General features: G+C 40.4%; 1 protein-coding gene across 1 annotated transcript in view; it reads right to left on the bottom strand.

The window, feature by feature from the left end:
- LOC310943323 (claudin-4-like) overlaps window positions 1–12,337 on the bottom strand; it is a gene marked incomplete at its 3' end in the record, with an annotated part of 222,219 nt that overhangs the window by 142,264 nt on the left and 67,618 nt on the right. The window lies entirely within an intron of this gene.

Genomic DNA, 12,337 nt, shown 5'->3' with positions numbered 1-12,337 from the left:
TTGTAACCTCGGGCTCGTGTAAACATTGACCATGTAATTTTTAGGGCGTTGTTTGAATATTTGTGATATTATACATGAATACAGTTGCTGCACACTTAATCTTAGCCAGAAGACAGTAGACATAGTGGTCATTGTTATGCTTGGTTTGCACACACAGTAGAACATTTTGTTTTGATCAAAGCTCAAACTTCATAGGGTTGAGGCCCACACCCAGCTCATGGAACATGTTGAAGTAAACCGATTCAACACAGATTTGTATATTTTATCCCTAGAATGCATGAATAATCATGATCTCTGTATTTATTGAAATAATTCTGAGGTAATTTCCATTTAAAGTGACATAACTATACACTTAGTTTGTGTTATTGTGTCATATTTCACTTGTACACCTCTAAGTTGGCCCTGCACAGAAGATTACTGGTGCTAATAATCAAATTAACATTGACTCTAGTTCAATTTAGCTTCCTCAGCTGTTTGTCTGCCCAACCAGGGGGAACACACTGCAATAATTTGTTTTTATTTGCTCATGATGTCACTTGTTATTTTCCACGTTGTCAACTGCTTTGTTCAAAACCTGTGTTAAATCATCCTCTCAAACCAGATCAGAGAGCCCATGGCTCACCTGTGATTAAAGCTGCAGCACTGAATTTCCACTGCCTCCTCTGAATGTCTCCAAATCCAAACACCGTTATCTCTGTCGTAATCCCATCTCATCTCCTCCCTGGCCTCACTGTTAATCCCTCTGGCGCAAACAGAGCGACCAAAGCTGCGTTTGTTGAGGGGAACGACTGGAGTGAGGGAGTATGGTATGTTTGGATAAATGAATACAGTAACAGAATCAATACAGTTTGTGGAAAAATGAAAAAAGGGTTCTCAGAATACCCCTTTTTATATCAATAGGTGAATTCTTATGACACCGTCCTCTAGAATTTGAACGGCCATATTGAAGCCTCCTTAGTCACAATTTGGCTGGAGCCATGTTTTGCAACTGGAATTTCAGACACTGGACCAACCAACCAACCTGTCAGTCACACTGGTTTCCACTCATATGTGCCATGTACTATATTGTCTATTTTCTCTTCAGGAAAATGTTAATTGTGGTTATTAATCGAGTGGAATGTAGGTTCCTTTCATACAGAGATCTGCTTGCAACCAGTTGTTACATGTGCATTTGTCCTCAGGCAGTCATTCATTACATGTTAGCAGTTGAAGCTCGGGTCACAGGCCACACCTCAGGAGCAGGGGATTTTGGGCCATAGCCTAAGAATCTAGACTGTCTTGTGACTTTTTATAGGAAGTACCACATGAGAAAATAGTGAGCTCTTGAAGTAACACCATTATTGCCAACGTTAAACTTAAAATACAGTGGTGTAAATAGGTCGAGCAAAATCACCCAGAGTCTTTTCACAGGAGGCAGATTTATTCCCAACAAGATAATTAGCTCTCTCCTCATCCTCACATAGTTCAGACACTGGTATAGTGAAATTAGACTAAGATGGATTATTTAATTTATGGATGGATTTATTTATTCAGGGTATCCGTGGGGTCTTAAAAAGTCTTAAATCCAATCATTTGAATTTAAGGCCTTAAAATGTCTAAAATTCTCCTAAAATCTCGTAATAGGTCTTAAATATAATTTTGAAAGGTCTTAAAAATCTATTAACGTTACTTTTATTTAAAACATGCATAAACTTCAGTCTGGCTTTGAAATGTTTTGAGTTTTGAGGATGCGATAGCATAACTACAACACGGAACTAAAGAAGGCCACCTGTGCTGCCTGGTGAGAATTTATCAAGGTGCGCACACTAGCTAGTGTGCTGTGTGCACGCCGCGGCGTGTTACAGCTTAGCATAGCAGCGGAGAAAACTTAACGAAAGCCCACAGCTAAGCCAAATTGCTTGCACAAGATGGATAAGTGCAAGTTCAACGATTTGTAGCTCCAATTTCCCTTCATGTCTTTTGTACTTTTTTGGCAGTATGGATGTGAAATGGGTCTTAAATTGCATTCATTATGGTCTTGAAAAAAGTCTTAAAAAGTCTTTAATTTGACTTGTTGAAACCTGCAGAGACCCTGTTTATTATTATTATTATTATTATTATTATGTGTTTTTGACATTTTCACATACCCTGGTATATACAGTAGAACAGTATTTCTGATTTTCTTCCACCAGAGCCACGAGAGGCAGCTCGACGCGTACCACTGGTGGGACACGTACCACAGTTTGAGAACCATGGATCTCGACCATATCTAAGAGGGCGTAGTCTTCAGATTGGGAGGAGGAGGAGTCAATCTGCAGCCTCACCACTAGATGTCACCACTTCCTTCACACTGGACCTTATGAATAAGTATATTCAGCTTTCAAACTGTAGTATTTTCTGACGCAAAACGAAAACATGTATTTCACCATTTCAAAATGCGACGTCTCACATTATCTCAGATGCGGAAGTGCTGCTCACAGTCGCTTTGTTTGTGTCCAGCACGCACACAGTTAAACAGGACTGACAAGCCGATGGGAGCTGCGCATGCGCAGGCGGTTGTGACAGAGGAAACAGCCGGGGAGTAGTCAAACAGTCAGGCGTTCTGCGAGGAAAGAGAAGGGGGGAAACGGCAGAGAGGAGCGGCAGCCTGGGTCAAGCGGGGTCGTCTCCTCCCCACACAACAATAATGCCCATCTCGCCGGTGTCGCTTTCTCGCAGGTGTCTGCTTCCCAGTCGCTGAATGGCGCTGGTTACCGTGCAGCGTTCACCGACCCCCAGCACCAGCTCCAGCCCCTGCGTTTCGGTAAGAGCCGCCTTCGTCGAGCTTCTCCTTCACAGCTTCTACCTCCACAAACAAAACAAAAAACCGCAACCGTCGACAGCGAGTCTTGGCTTCATGTCCAATTCCCCCTGTCTTATTTTTAATATGGGTTGCTGGCTGTCATAAAGTGCCTTGCCTTTGTGCTCCTGCGCATGCGCGAAATATAGCTGCTCATCGTTTTCCCCCTCACTGAGAGTCGCTGCTAAAGTTAACCTGTTTAGTAGAAATACTGTGTTTTTGTCTCTAAATGTCGTTAGCAACATTAGCTTGACAGTTTTCTCCTTGTGGTTTTCGTTATTCTCCTCCTCCTCCACGGTTCACACGCTTGTTCCTGTCTGCACATTTCCGTCAGTTCAAAGGTTCAGTTGTTCACTTGCGCTGAAAACACCGCGCTGAAAAACGGTTTCCTGTTCGTTTACATGACAGTAAAGTGTTGTTGTGTGAAACAGGAAACATTTTTTCCACTTCCCTTTAAAGTAAATACCTTTGTGTCACGCATGAATACAAGTATGAGCTGCTGCTGCTGCTCTGGAGCGATCTCCTGATTTGTAAACAAGGCTGTGGACGTGTCTCTTTGTGTAGTGTCGAGTCCCTGTGTCCAATAATTAAGGTTAAATGACTCAACGATTTGGTTTATTATTATGCTTAGATAAGTACATTTTACACAGGAGTAATGGAATAGTCTACTCGAATAAAAGTACCACTATTTTGTTTTCGTACCTGTATATAAATGTACTCAAGTTAAAGGAAAACATGTAAAATGTAAACGTTAGTTACAGAGGTTGAAGTTCTCTCTTGTGTCGTGCTAAAAGGACAAGGTTAAAGGCAAAACTTTACAAATTAAAGTGCTGAGAAAATAAAATATGTAAACACATAATGCATCAGTCAAAAGGGGACTTTTAACACCAATTCACCTGTCCATCATTCATTTATTTATGTATTCATTTATTTTAATTCAGGCCCAATATCTTTTTACTGTGATTTAAAACATAGAAATTTCCTGTATTTCCAAAAAAAAGTAAAATTCAAATGACAAAATTACACACAAAAACCTACTCGGTTACAGTAACGCGAGTAAATGTAATTGATTAATTTCCGCTTCTGCTTTTACAGCATTGATTACACATTTATTCCTTAGACTTCAAGCATATATGCAGTGCTCGTATATGAAATTAACATAATATAAATACATTCAATAACCACATTCAGATTACACAGCCACATTGTTCCAATCCGATTCAGTTTCAGTTCAATTACAGACCGGGGTTGATGATTCAACTAGCATTTGAATGTCTAGCATTTGAATGTGATGACTCTCAAAGAGCTCACACTCACACAAATACCTTTTTGTATAAGTCATCAACAACAACAGAATTTGTTGGCGAGATTTGGCCCAGAGATGATGGTTCGAAATTGGACTTGACAATAATTGTGAAAAATTATTCCCAGAAATTTGGATATGAGTCATGTGAGTGCCACCTGGTAATGTGAATGTAGCCCTCGGCCATTAACTTTAACGCTGTTTAATTACACTATCTTATCCTGAATTGTGTAGAGATCACTTTCTCTATTTCCTCAGAAAAATTCATAATCCGACAGTCATTCACAGCCGAAAAACAAAACCTCCTTGGTGGAGGTAATGAGCTAATTGGGAGGGTAAAATTTGATAAAACACACATTTGCTAAGCTTCTCAACAATAATGCCTTTTGAATCAGCTTGGTCCAACAGCTGAATTTGTGTGCCGTTTAATTTAAGTCGTATATACTTTTGACTGAAAAAGAAAACATGAGGAACTAACAGGACTTAAGCTATCATAACGAGCACTATATTGAGCAGCGTTTGCCAAATGGTGAACTGATGTTGTTGTTTCCCGTCAGCGTCTCCACAGGTCACACGCAAAAACTCGCATTGGCTTATTATTATGACTCTGCTGTAGCTTTAGAAATCTGAACCAAATCACTGTTGTTGTGTGATGTGACCTCTCAACTCTCTCGCCACAATTTCCTCATTCGTACAGACGTCTGATTCTCCTCCTCGTGGTCACTCATTTTTTAATTTTGAACTGCATGTGTGTGTGTGTTGTCGGGAAGCGATGGCAGGAGTGTTACTGAGCAGAGCAGAGACGCAGCTCGTCCGGTTGCCGTTTTCGCTCCTCGTCTTGTTGCTGTCGACACGGGGGAAGTCCACAGGATAATCAGGAAGAGTTAGAGAGGGAGGGAGGTCGTGATGAACTGCACAAATGTTTCCAATTTAAAGGTGTTATGTCTTGTTCACACAACCTGGGCAAATAACAAGGGCACAAACACCATTACAACAACAACAAGCACAAACTACTGCTATTGGATTCTTCAGAAACTCAGTGAAGAACAGCGTAGGGCTTTTATTTTCTTTAAAGGGAGTGACTATGATGTTGACGAACAGTCAACATCATTTTTTATTTTTTTTATTTTATTCTTTTCAATCCCATTGTCCTCTGTTGCTCTGGGAATAAGACGTGTGTCTTAGAGCGGCCGTTTGATGATCACATGACATATTCATCTTTGAAAACGAGCATAAAGAACTGTCCCTTTTTAAGGTAGCAAAAAATAACTCTATTATCCTGTCCATTGCAAATAGATGTGCTGTGAGTGAATGGGTATGAATGGGTGAATGGCAAACATAAGCAGCTTTGAAGAGCGCTATATAAATACAGACCATTTACCATTACTGTCAGACTCGTTGATATTGCACAAAAGGGAAATGGGATTGCCTGTTTTATTGTCATTAAATGATTGTGTTTATATGTGAAAATTGGCATCAGACCATGACCTTTTTAATCTCAGTTGTGTCCCAAACTAGTATTGTTTTCCTTGTAAAACCTTTTACCTTGAAAGGCACCCCGTCTTTATATCCTCACACTAAAACAGGTTCTAAGGGTATAATAATAACCATAGAATTAGGAGATTGTAACATTGAGCAATCGGTTGCATGGCGTATCGCGGTCGAAAGCCTGTTCATTTCAGGTTTAACTGCAGTTTTAATCATGTGACAGTGACACACGGAGACTCTTTCAAGTGTCATAGGTGAGGCAAGTAGGGGGCGGTGAAGGATGTGGAGCATTTTCTTGTGGAAATATGCTCTCGGCTGCACAAACCCATATGCACGAGCAGCGATAAGGCTTCACACAGAAGAGACATGTCTGGTTTCCTGTGTCTTGCTGTCATGTGACATATGCGTGTGTGCATGCAGTCTTGTGTTAAGACTGTGTATAAAATGGCTGCTGGCTGTTTATCCTGCCACCATGTTTTACTTGAACCTCTCTGGTATGTGTCTGCTTCACAATAAGGGTGTTTGTCGTGAAAACAGAAGCATTTGTGAATTCCTTGCGGGAGAACTTTAAAAGTTAGATGCTGTGAGTAAAAATATCATCACAGAAGAGGCTGTAGTTGTGGCTCCTCAGTGCATTGCCGTACAACCCTGAGTGATACGGAAAAACATTTCCATACGCTTTGGTAATTCCTCTCACATTTTCACATATGCAAAACGCGTGTTTAGCAATTCAAACCAAAGCTGGGCGATGGCACAAGATGTCCGACCCATCTACAAGGAACAGCAGATTTATTAGAGAAAGTGACCTAAAAAAAACAACTTTACTTTTTAGTTTAAACCATTATTAATCGACTACTATGTTAATCCACCACCATTTTGATTACTTTTGAGTAAGTTCTTTGATTTTAACTAATATTTTGTGGGCTTTTTGTTCCTCTATGACAATGTTTGTCATGTTTTTGGACTTTTATGGAAACGGAGCAATCAGTTAATCAGGTTTAACTAAAAAAAACCTTAGTTTTAAACCAAAACAACATGCTTTTTCTGACATAATGGACTCACTTATCACTCGTTCTGATATGTTATGCATTGCACTTGTTATTAATCATATAATTGAAATTCAGAATTACTTTATATGATGAAACAGGGTTTAATTATACTTTCATTGGCTCGACATGAGATGGTTTACAGTCCAGCTTACAGGAACTGTTTTAAATATCTTTTGTGCGACCGAGTGAGAGAAACCACAGCCTACACCTGCTTTGGATACTCTCAGTTGAAAAAAAATGTTGTACATTGCACATATTAAACTGTTACACATCACATTACACTCGAGTGTCACATGACCCATCAGTGAACGCCACCATCCATCCATCCATCCATCCATCCATACCTGTCCTTTTGTTTTTCCCCTTCAACAATAACAAAACCTGCCAGTTCTTTGCTACCTTACACTAAATCCACAGATGCTTTGCACATACTTTACATCGGCCGTGTCAATCATTGCTGCGCCTTCACAGATAAGAAAAAGTCATTGGTCATGTGATATCATTTTCCACCTGTATCCTGCACCTGTTATCTCCCCTTCATTAACCTGTAATCCATTTCCTCCATTAATGAAGTTGTTAATGGTCGTTGTTAAGTTCAGTTTTTAGTTTTCAGACAACATTATCTGCCGCCAATCTTCTGCCTCTTCATTCAGGAAAGTGTCTGTAGATTTTTCTGTCCGTCTGTCCTCGTGGACTTTCTTGTTTTTGTGCGTCAGTGTGTTATTGCCCAACTGGATTCACCTTAAAAACAGACATTTTCCTGGAGCGTTTGTAAATTTAGTTGATGTTGGACTCTGCTCTCCCTGCTGTCTCTCTGCCCTGTGTGTGTGTGTCATTTTTGCCTCTTTCCTGATATAAACACTGACTTCTCAAGACCAGTCATATACTGTAACTGTTGAGGGGGAAACGGGGAAATTCTAATACAAAATACATTGATATCCGTTCTTTAATATGTTGTACTGTATCTGTTTTGTTGCTAATGTGTTTTAAAAACAACATATCCCAATTATTAAATGTACATTTTCTCGTATTTTCTCTTCAGGAGTCCGGCAGTGGGGAGGACGACCGCCGCTCGCAACCGAGGAGGTAAGATACGACCGCGATGACATCACGCGCTCTGTCTCAAATCGTCGTGCATCTTTCTTTCGCCATTTGTGACCTCTCGGTCCATAATTAAAACACGGGGCCTCTTATGTGGCCGCTGCTGATCTCTGACCTGGGAACAGGAAGTACGAGCTGATGATTAAGTCTCACACATTGCATGCATGCCTGTGCCTATGGAACTCTTTTCTTTTATTGCTCCGACGTGACAAAGAGCTGCTGGTGTGTATTCCGTGTCGTCCCTTGTTGCCTCGGGTGCTGAGCTGGAGTTGGGAATCAGGTTTATCCTGTTTCACATATTTGGTCATAGTACGCCAGCAAGCAGCGTTTTTTATTTATTTACGTGTTGTTGCTGCTTGTGATATCAGAGTAAAGCTGAGCCGCAGCAACACTTTTACTTTCCTCCTTTGTGTGTTGTTGTTGTCCTCTCTTGAGCACGGATTAAATCCCCGAAATCCTCTCCTGTCTGACACAAAGATCTGTGCTTCCCCTGACTGTCCATTAGGGGGCAGACGAGTCCCTGCATGTCAGCTCTGGGTATGTGGGTCAAAAGGAGCTGCAGTGCTGATCCAGGGTCTGATTGGTAGCCACTTCCTAAGTCAGAGTGCCTCTGTGTTTGTTTGGTCACTGGAGCTCTGTGCCATCCGACTGAGAGGACCGTCTGTATTTATGCAGCTGGGAGTGAAATCTATATTCACATAGCAGGTCTCTGTGTGTGTATGTAAAGATGTGTTGACCTTGTGAGGACACTTTGTTAGTTAGGAGTTAAGACTTAAGGGTTAGAAATAGGTTAAGGTTAGGCTTTTAGTTGTGATGGTGAAGGTTAGGGTAAGATACCATGCATGTTTTATGTCTATGGATGAGTCTTTTCAACATGAATACATAATGTTTGTGAACTATGAACATCAAGATCCTTGTTGGGAGCTGAGTCTTACTTGTAATTCTCACTTAAACTTACTTAATATATTCAATTATATAAGTTCAATTGCTTATTTAGGATCATCACTGTCTTTAAATGTATGAGAAAACCGTTTATTTGTAATTTCTGCTGTGGAGCGGTCACATGATCTAATAACCTCCACGTGAACCAACTTCCTTTGTCACTAGGGCGCTTTCACACCAACAGCAGTTGGTGTGCACCAAACGATCCATTCGAACCAAAAACTCTAGTTCGTTTCGTTTTCTTTTGGTGTGAAAGCATCAATCGCACTCGGGTCCGCACCAAATCAAGCGGACCAAGACCGCTAAAAAGAGGTGGTCTCGGTCCCTCTGGTGAGAACGCGAACTCGGGTCCAAACCATATTCTGTAGTAAATGCCATGGACATAGCCTACCTTGTAGGTCTTTGGAGCAATCTTCGTCTCATAGTTAGCACGACCACATTCATGAAAATAGCGCGTCTCCTCTGCCTGAAATGACACGCTATACGTCTTCGCCGACTCCAGTGCATCAGCACATTGTTCTCCAGACGCAGCCGTGACTTATTCTGAAATTGGATATTTTGCCATAAATGGCCAATACAGAGAATATAATAAACGGAGATCAGAGCAAGTAGCAATGTGCGAACGTGTTGCTCCATAGTGAGTCAAAAGTGGCGCTTTTCTACCGGAAGATATATACACATTGATGAAACGTCAATCTGGCCAATTTTGGTTCGTTTGCTGGTGTGAAAGCGGACCACACTGGAGTCATATGTTACATAATAACAATTGTATTGCCTGGTGCGGATCAAATAATCGAACTAGTGGTGTGAAAGCGCCTTAAACGCCATTAGTCAGCTCAGCTGTACGGACAAATGTAATATAACTGATGATTATGTGCTGCAGAAATGCTGTGAGAAAGGTCATGATGTGAAGTAGTTGTGTGTAACTAATGGTACTTTTAACCGATATAGAGGTCTCGAGCTTTCTCAAGTCAATACAGGTTTGTGTCTTGTTTTTAAAGTGTCTCTATATCCTGTATTGTGACATGTGGTGAGCAGGTTTGTTCATTTTCACCCACGCTGCTGATGTCCCTGCAGACGTCAGCAGCTGTGACACATGTAGAGAATAAGGCTTTAGTGGATGCAGTGTGTCTGTCTGCAGTCCTGCTGATTTTAAAATGACTGAAAACGGCACAATAGTTACATCAGCAGAGGCAGCAGTGTCACTGAAGGATCTACAGCAGGAAAAAACAGTGTACATCCTTTGTTTGATGAAAAGTTGAATCCTGATTTTAAAGAATGCCACACCTGTACCACAAAGTTTGGATTATACGCTGGAATAGACTCTCAGTGTGTGTGGACACGTGTGTGTGAGAAGAACATCCAGTTGCCTTGGGCGCACTATACTATACTATACATACTGTATGTGATCTGATCCCTAAGGTGACTGTCTGTGCGTTTGTATACTTGGAGACATAAGAGCAACAGAGCAGTGTCCGATGTCTGTCTGCCTGTAACAACCACAGGCTGGCCTTCACCGCTCGTCATTGGACGGTGTGAATTTCAGCAGACAAATGAGAGAACAGTGCGGTGGAACTTGAGAAAGACACACACAAAAAAATAACTTTTCAGGTTTCTGGGATTCAATTGCCTACTTGTTCAGGTTTTTTTTTACCTGTGATGGCTCCTCCCTGCCGAGACCTGGAGCGCCTTAACCACACGTTTGTCTGAAAGATGAACCTGATGTCAGTCTGATGTTCTGATTTTGTTGTTGCATCACACATCGACTTGTCTTTGAATGGTCACAAAGAATTATTCATCACTTACTAAATTAATCGTTGTTTTAATAGTCGTTTAATTTGTGTTTTTTTATAGGTTTTTATAACAGTTGACAGATTATTCTATTGTTAAAAAATAGTCGTTGCAGCCCCAAATTCAATCATACACACATGATGAAATTACCTTTAATGCTACCATTAATCATAAAAGAACCTTTGCGGTATCTCATGTAACATATTCAAGTAGAACTGTTTTACATAGTCCAGATAAAAAAAACTCAACATTATAGTAAGTATTATCGATTTATTAATTTTTATTTAGCCAAAAACGAGACAATTTCACATGTAAAACTCACAACAGAATATAAAAGTTAAAAGGCGGTTACAAAAAGAGAGTAATAAAGAGAGATATAATTAAGTAACGTGCAGAAGTAAACTTATCGCGTGCCCAAAATCTTGATGCTTTGCTGTGTAGCTACTTTCAGATGTGCTCTGAAAACATATTATTTGTCTTCTTCTTACTTTATACCAGCATTGCTACACCTTCGTTTGTACGTACAGTAGTTATTATTATAATAATTAAACCATCTGATTGTGCTTAATGTGGTTTAGAAATTGCTTTTGAAGATCATCGAGGAGATGAAGCCATTTCAGCTGCTGAATCAAGGGCAGAATAAACACAAAGCAAACACACCCTTGTGCAATGGCACACATGGACACCTCGCAGGAACACATTGCTGCTGTTGTTGTTGTTTATCCTGTGGTATGAAGTGGTCATCAGCTGGTGTCCCCTCCGTTTGTAAACTGTCTCATAAATTCAAACCACTGGGAATCAACAAGCAGCGTAACCAACCAAGCGTAAGCTCAGATTTCTCTCTGAAGTCTCCTATTTGATTTCTCAATCCCTGCTGTTTGTGTTGTGTCGTCTTGTTGTCGTGCTGTTGCTGGAAGGCAGCCGCTCACGAGGTGTTGGATATCATTGACCCCGGTGAGAATTCTCTACTGGCCTAGAGTTTGTTACTCAACGTTGTCACCCTTCCTCTGGCAGCAGTGCGCTCCGACAACACAAATGTGAGCGGTTTCTCTCCACTGACGCCAGGTGTGTGCTTATTGTGTGAATTGTTGGCTCTCTCTGTAGGTATGGGGGGGTAAACTAATGCGTAATCAGTAGAAGTGTTGTTATGGAAACTAAAATACAAGGTTTATTATGATGTAGTCACCATGACAAAATGAGAAATTATGAGTAGACCCAAGTGCCATTGACAAAAATGTGTACAGATCGTGGAAAGCATGCCTCTAGTGTAGAGCTGAAACAATTAACCCTTGAACACTATCGCTCAAAATTCAAAACACCATCACTAACGCCGGGTGATTTTTACCTGAGATAATAAATACACCCAATAAAAAGTACTTGTCATCAAAATATATCAAAACATGACAAAACATGACAAATTTGAGTAGTGTTCTTTTATTTTAAACTGTGTCATGTCTAACAAAATGAAAGAAAAGCGTCATGAGGGGACCATATAAAAATGCTCCAAAATTACTGGAAAATTAGGAATTTGGGAACAAAAAAGATAATGAAGATGAAAACCACATACATGTACTGTATTTGCTCGGGTGAAAACCACCCGGCAATGGTGTTCTAGGGTTAATCGATTACTAAATTAATCGGCAACTATTTTGATAATCTGTAATCAGTTTGAAGCTTTTTTCATGATTAAAACAAGATTTCTTATTGTTTTAGCTTCTTAAATGTGAATATTTTCTTTGATTCTTTGCTCCACATAATAAAGAAATCATTAAACCTGAATTATTTTGGTTTGTGGACAAAACAACAACATTCGAGAACATCAACATGTCCAGGTTTGACAAACAC

This window comes from Microchirus variegatus, assembly GCF_963457635.1.
Source record: "Microchirus variegatus genome assembly, chromosome: 2".
NCBI classification, from domain to species: Eukaryota; Metazoa; Chordata; class Actinopteri; order Pleuronectiformes; family Soleidae; genus Microchirus; species Microchirus variegatus.
This window is presented reverse-complemented; position numbering and strand designations above follow the sequence as displayed.